The sequence below is a fragment of the Lactuca saligna genome, chromosome 8 (assembly GCF_052625555.1).
Source record: "Lactuca saligna cultivar CGN05327 chromosome 8, ASM5262555v1, whole genome shotgun sequence".
In the NCBI taxonomy this organism is placed as follows: domain Eukaryota; kingdom Viridiplantae; phylum Streptophyta; class Magnoliopsida; order Asterales; family Asteraceae; genus Lactuca; species Lactuca saligna.
In genome coordinates, this window is record NC_136424.1 from 191,443,757 (window position 1) to 191,451,668 (window position 7,912).

A 7,912-nucleotide genomic window follows, 5' to 3' on the forward strand; every position below is an offset into this window, starting at 1 on the left:
TTTGACCCTTCATTGATAGAAGGGAGTGGGAAGTGGTTGAGCTAAGCATATATAAGGTCAAGGGTGATGCCGATGTTTTCTATGAAGCTCAATAAATTGTTACAGATTTCTCTCGTCTACATTGTATTAGATAAGACCATGAGTGATGTGATGTTCAACGCTCTTTGTACGACTCCATTGAGTCGAAGTGCCAATATTTGGAACTTAAACACACGTAAAAAACCATATTAACCGTTATTTTTTATTTTGTTTTTCAACTTTGCTATTTATAGGAATATTCTATTAATATTAAGAACCATTAAATGTTATTATTATTATTTATTATTTACCGTATTAAGAAAATTCAACTATTAAAAACTGTTATTATTATTATTTATTATTTACCGTATTAAGAAAATTGAACTTTGCTATTCATTCGAAGCATTTAGAAAGTAGATGATATTGAGGGTAAAATGGATTAGGGTGTTGCATCAGTGATGATTTTGAATAAACCCGATTGTATATGCGTAAACCTATGAATTCAAATCCAATACTATCCAAAGAACATTCTAAAAACTATGTCTCATAACAACACAACAATCTAGAATAACTATATAATATAAACATAACATAATTCAAAATGATTTAAAAGTAGAGGAATACTGTAAAATAAAACAAATCCAACGAAAATAAACCCGAATGTATATGCGTAAACCTATGAATTCAAATCCAACACAATCCAAAGAACATTCTAAAAACTATGTCTCATAACAATACAATCTAGAATAACTATATAATATAAACATAACATAATTCTAAATGATTTAAAAGTAGAGGAATACACAATTTGTAAAATAAAACAAATCCAACAAAAAAATCCAAGCTATACAACATTAGCTTTTTTCTATAGTTAAAAAAAATTACATTTCTTTCTTACTTCAGGTCAAGAGTCTTTCAATAATTTCTTTGATAGACTTTGATTCAAATTAATTAGCTATAAATCTTTATATTCTTTATATTCTTAACCACTTCGTATTTTAATTTCTTTGATACACTTTGATTCATGACCTACACAAATCAAAACAATGGTAAACATCAAAAGCAAATCAAAAAAATTCCAAAAATTTAAAAGTAAAACTATAAGATATATAGACCAGAATAAACAAAATTACCTTTGGATTATGTATTTTATTTTGTATTCTTCGTAACGCATTTCAAGAGAACTTATCCAGTTTGATAAATTCTTAGAAATTCTTGAAATATACGGATATCTGTAATTCTGAAACTCAAGAACACATCGAGATATATATTTACAGCAAGCATGTGCATGTCTCCATCTAAAACAAATTGGTCAAATATGCACCCATTTATCACATATGGAATAAAACCAGAACTCTTATTAGCAACAGAAGTCATCGAACTCAGATCTGAGATTTGTTGCTTTTTACAGGAAATCAAATTCAATGAAATCCAGATGCTTTCCAACAAATCGAATCAAATAAGAGTTAATTTGAACTTAAAAGCAAACAAATTCAGAAAACCAGGTCTAATTTCCTGTAAGAGATTACGAAAATTTGACTTTGTAAGTGTCTAATGAGTTGGTGAATGCAAAACAGATCTGGGTAATAAGAAATATGGTAGACTAGGGAAAGAAAAGAAAATCATAACGAAATGAGTGGAGGGCTGCCACTAAGTTGGATGGCTCAGATTCGTTGCATTCATCTATCTTTTAAAGGAGGTGTACTGCGTGGTAGTAAAATAAATATAGGAGTCTCCGTCAATCAACCCTAAAAACATAAAACATAGAGAAAATTGCAAAAGTAGGACATATAGTTTGTCATTTTGTTGGTAAAGTCCAAAAGTTTTATATAATTATAGATGTGATCTTTTTTAAGTAATTTTATTGTGTCTTTAGTCCTTATAAATTAAAAAAAAAAAAAAAAAAAAAAAAAAACTATTTTACCCATAAGATTTAATTTATATTTATTAAAAGTTTATTAAGTTTAAAATTATAACTTGAACTTATATCTTGAGTGTTAAGTCAAAAGTTAGATTTGGTCCTTTAGCCCAAACAACGACAAACATTTATATAATTGTAGATGTGATTTTTTTAAGTAATTTTATTGTGTCTTTAGTCCTTATAAATTAAACAAAAAAAAAGTATTTTACCATAAGATTTTATTTATATTTATTAAAAGTTTATTAATTTTAAAATTCTAACATCTAAACCCTGATATGAACTTATATCTTGATTGTTAAGTCAAAAGTTGGATTTGGTCCTTTAGTCCAAACAATGGCGTGGTGATTGGCTTGTCACCACAACATGGTGTCTATTTATCTCGCAGTGTTGCGCCGTCATAAGCCCAAAATCGTAGGGCTCGGTTTTTTAGCTCTATTTAAGGAATGATGGGGTTAGGGCTTCCTTCAACCCAACTTCAATCCCTCCGGAAGCATTCCCGCAAAAACGCAAAAACCTAGCCTCATTTTTCTTCTCTAAGAATTCTTGGTGTGTTTGGTAGCATTATTGGAAGAAGAGTATCATCCCTTGGAGCTTGTGAAGTGATTCTTGAAGAGGTCCAGTATCTTGTGCATCTTTTGGACCTTTGTAAGTGTTTAAATCTCTATCTTGATGGTTTAACTTCTTAGATCTAGCACAATTTAAGCTTTTTGGTCTCTTTTATGGTTTTGGTGAAAGTAGAGAGAAGGACTCTAGATAACACTTGCAACTTTATCAATATTATGTTACCCGAGAGTGTTTTATTTTTTGGATCTAAAGCCAATCAGTGTTTTGGAGACAGGCAATGAGACAAGATCTTATTTGTGCCCTTTTTAACCTAAAATGGAGTAGGGCTTGAATAGGGTGTTTAACTTCATAAAGTTAGGGTTTTTATGGCTCCTCTTGCCATGATTAAGCCTTCTGGAAAGTTCAACCGTTGGTCTTAAAGAATTAAGCACTTAAGGCAAACCACGGCGCAGCCAGGAGCCGGCCACGAGATGGTGAGCAATGTATCGCGACTGTTTTATCTTTACCATGACGTGACAAGAAATTGGTCACGACGTGACAGGCTTGAGGATCACGATTGACCTATTTTAGACCATGACATGGCAAGGGTCTTACCACGATATGGTGGTATGCTGAGTTGACTATTAACTATTGAATTTTGGATTAGGTTTGACTCTGGGTAAAATGTGAGGATTTTCAGTCATATGCTGAGAATTGACCTTGGAATACGTGTATAGGTTGGCATTGACCCTGCCTTTATGTGTCGTGAGCTGTACAGGCTTATGCTTTGTCTGTGAGTTGAGTTTTCTCAATGTGTTCTTTTATAGTGTGTTGTGTGTGGGTTGTCGATAGCTCAGGGTTGTTGATAACCCAACTTGTTATATGTGAGTTGTTGATACCTCGAGGTTGCTGATAACTTAATTTGTTGTAATTGAGTTGCTGATAGCCCATAGGGTTGCTAATAACCCATAGGGCTGCTGATAACATGTAGTTGTCTTATTTATTAATTGTATGTGATACTTTGGGGAACGCACTAAGCTTTGACTTACATTTATAAATTTAAATGTTTTGGGTACATCTCAGGATCAGGGCAAGACGAAGGCATGACAACACACATTATCCAGTAGATTCCATAACTTGAGATATGATATGATCTGATACTCTGATTTTGATTCCACTTTATGAAACTACTATTTTTATGATGTTTAACTTTTATGAAATGACTTTGAATTCTGTTTAAGATTTGAAAATTTTTACATTGGTTTTGGGGCATTACAAAAATAGAAAAAGTTCTTGCCCCACCCCCTCCCTCCCTCTCTCTCTCTCTCTCTCTCTCTCTCTCTCTCTCTCCCTCTCTAATCAAAAGCATATGCACTTACTTCATCTTCCCTCTTTCACAGCAAACCCCACTTTTCATAATCACTTCATCACTGATTGCCATAAAAAAAAAAAGATAAAGAAGTTCAAATGAGGTTCCGCCAAAACTAATTTCACACAAATAATAAAAAAATGTGAAAAGAAACACAACAAACACTACAAGTACTAATTTGAGACGATGGTTATTTGGGTCAAAAATGTTTTCAAAGTAAGGGTAAAGATCATGATATGTCATTACCATTGTTGATTTCGACCAATATTTCCTATCCATCGTCTATAAGCGCTGCCTCCTCCCATTTGCCATTCAAGGGAAAAAAAATAGTATTATAGAAAGCTTTTAAGGTAATGCATGATTTTATCATATTTGCTGAAGATTTTAGAGAACTAAGTTGGTCCAGTGAGGATATGATACTGCTGACCCTTGTTGAGTATGCTAGTAACATACTATTTGTTGTGTGTGTACCTTTTTCCTTATCCATAACTTTAGTAGTCTTGTTTTTCACCATTTGTGATGAGATCACCTCCAGAAAAGCTACGACTTAGAGGCCAAGATGTTGAGCTACATAATCATTAGTTATACTACTAAGATATTCTTCACTTTGGTTGGGTGATCTTCTAAGAGAAGGCTGAGGATAGGAAGAGCTTCCATGGTTAAGTGATGGAGAAGATGGAGAGTGAAAGATCTTGTATGCCTAAGAGTCATTATAGAATGATATTGCTAATAACGTATGATCTTATAAGGTAACACCTTATAGAAAGTTACCACTAAGTGATTATTTATTAGTATAATTTGATTATTAATAAATATATCAACACTTGCATTTCACTGGAAGAACATTATTTTATGAAAATAATATTTTTCTAGCATATTGGAAATTATTGTTTCTACTAAATAATAATAATAATAATAATAATAATAATAATAATAATAATAATAATAATAATAATAGATAGCAAAACTAGTAATAATTCATATATTATGAATTTATAAGTTATGTACAATTTTTTGGTCATTTTAAGTAACTATCAAGTTAACAAATATAACTAGATAGTTTTTTTTTTTTGAAAGAGCAATATAACTAGCTAGTTGAATAAAGTAAAGAACATTTATTTTTGTATCCTTTGACTTATATGGAATGATGGTGTTAATAACACCTTTTGATTTGTTTATTACCTCATTCCATGCTTGTAAGAAAGTTCCATGCTTATATTATTTTATGTCCTCCTTTTGTATTAAGTGTTGGGATAAAAAGTAAGGCAAAAGAGACTAAAGAACTAGCTTTTTCATTCACCTTTTTCTCTCATTTTAGACATCCAATTTCGTGGTTCTCTCTCTCTCTCTCTCTCTCTCTCCATCTCCTTTTTTCTTGAAAAAGGTGTTAGAATAAAGGTTTCATATGTTTCTTTTCTTTAATCATATTTTGGAATATGTATTAAAGCTTAAGAACAACATTTATACAAATGTTTATTAGCATATTTTGGTGGTTCAAATCTTGCTTGGTAGATACATTATAGAAAACTTCTATGTAACACCCAAAAATTTTCAACCAATTTTAAACTTTTCAAAAACAACTCATTTTCATTAATTCATTACAAAAAGGTTTTCAATTCAATTATTATCAAAGTATTTCCCAGAACCACATCATAAATACATAAAACATGAGGAGTGATACGATCACGCCTTCGCCTTGCCACGATCTCCTGAAGTACCTGAAACAATACACTGAAAACTGTAAGCCCGAAAGCTTAGTGAGTTACCCCCAAAATACCAACCACTTATACCATACTCATAACATATCATATCATAAACATAACAACCATGCAATTTGGGTTTACTGTGTGACTGGTTCGCCACACCGGGCCTTCAGTCCACCTGGTCCACCCTCCGAGTCTAGCCACATACATTGAGTCTGCAGTGTGGTTGGTTCGCCCGCACTGGGCCTTCAACCCACCTGGTCCACTCTCTAAGTCTATAGTATAACTGGTCCGCCCGCACCGGGCCTTCAGTCGGCCTGGTCCACTCTCTGAGCCTCAAAACGTCTGGTCCGCCCTCGTAGGGCCTACAGCCTATCTGGACCGCTCGCTGGGCCTTTAGGATATCCGGTCCGCCCTGGGTATGTCGGCCTACAGCACAAAGCAGGAACCGCCTTAACACAACCCCAGTCAACCAACCATGTGCACATAAACATGTAATCATATAGCAATTAACATAGTATCATCCTATATACCAGGATTCCGACCTTAACTAGGTCTCTAACATATACCATCCTAACTACCAGAATGCAAAAATATAGCAAATCAATAACATAACAACTACTCGGATTTCCATCCAATAAAGGGTCGGCCTTGGTGCTTTAGACCCTGTCGATATAGTGAGGATAACTCACCTCGCAACTGCTGACTGAAGAGATAAGATCATGCTGCTCCAACCTTCGACACAAACTCCACCACTGATCAATACCAAATAACTGAACTCAATAAATACCAATAATTACCAAAATACCCTTGTAAGTCAACTGGTCAACTCTTGGTTAATGTCAAAGTCCCCAGTCAAAGTCAACCTCCTTGACTGACTCTACTCGCCGAGTCAACCCGCTGACTCATCGAGTCCCTATGCTCTGAAAACTCCCATGACGCGACTCAACTCGCCGAGTCGCCCCAAGACTCGTCGAGTCCAAGAATCTTTGAGTCCTATCCTGCTCAACTCACCGAGTCGTCCCTCGACTCATCGATTCACGACTCAACCAGAAACGGTGAGGGTTCCATGACCAGACTCGGCGAATCCAATAACAGACTCACCGAGTCCAAGGCAATCTTCAACAGACTCGCTGAGTTGTTCTTCCAACTCGTTGATTTCCTTCCTATCTTCATGCAACTCGTCAAGTACACCCATGTGACTCGACGAGTTACTACGCGACCCATGCCTAATATCTAGTGTGACTCGTCGAGTCATCTCCCAGACTTGCCGAGTACAACGTGAAGTTCCATAATCTCGAGTCACAGAGCCACTCTCTTACTCCAAACACTAGATCAGGGTCCGTATGGTTCATTAGCAACATAAAGTTGCTATCTTTACATGCTTCCAAGACCCATTCATCAAAAACCAAGTTAAAATGGAACTTAACTCATTAGGGCTGGCTTTTTCATGGTTAATCAAAGGGCTTTCTTCACATAGAATCCATATGAAGCTCAGATTTGGAGTTTCAACTCCAGATCTAACTCATGCATCAAGATCTCAACATAAATTCTTCCAAACAAATCCTAAAGCTCCAAAAAGGTGGATCTAGAAGGAATAAAGACAAGATGATGAATCCTTACCTCAAAACGACCTCTAATTGAAGAGTAAACCAAATCTCCTCAAGCCTTCTTGATCCAAGCTTCTAACTCTTCAATATCTCCTTCCTAAATCCACTTATCTAAGCTCCAAAATCCTCCCAAGGCTCTCACTTATGACTTTAGGGCTTTTGATTCTCAGAGGAGTAATAAGGGGCCGAAATGGGGGCTTAACGCTCCTTAAATAGGGTGCAAACCCTAAAGGATTAGGGTTTCTCATTCCAGCACAGACTCGTCGAGTCCAGCCTCTGACTCGGCGAGTTTGGTCACTTAACATGTGCCCGACACACGCTTCGACTCGATGAGTTGAAGCTCCTACTCGCCGAGTCCTTCTTTTTCCAAACTTACACTTTACCCCCCGAACTCTTGATTTCTGACTTAGGATGTTACAATTCTCCCCCACTTAAATTAGGCTTTGTCCTCGAAGCCTGCAGCAACACAATTCCTGCTAATATTTCCACAATGCCCCTCCTAGTGTCAATCGACCCAGGTTCCTCCGAACACTAGTATCAACCTATATAAAGTCCAACTCTTTCCTTCCAGAGTTACGACAATTGGTTCAAGCCGGCCACCAACTTATTTATCTAATAACCACCCTTAAACAATGATCACCCGATGATACTTTCATCACTCCAAAACACAACAATCACTTGACTCTTACTAAGCTAGACATCGCCCTGAATCACCGGGTCCTGACCCGGTACCAAGCTGCTACCCTTT

The 7,912-nt window shown here is 35.7% G+C and overlaps 1 long non-coding RNA gene across 1 annotated transcript; it reads right to left on the reverse strand.

The window, feature by feature from the left end:
- Positions 1 to 683: 683 nt before the first annotated feature.
- On the reverse strand, positions 684 to 1,754 carry LOC145011848 (uncharacterized). The gene is made up of 2 exons (XR_013664289.1): positions 1,152 to 1,754; positions 684 to 1,047 (listed from the first exon to the last, which is right to left on the reverse strand). It is a non-coding gene; the product is annotated as an uncharacterized LOC145011848 (long non-coding RNA).
- Between the last annotated feature and the right edge of the window lie 6,158 nt (positions 1,755 to 7,912).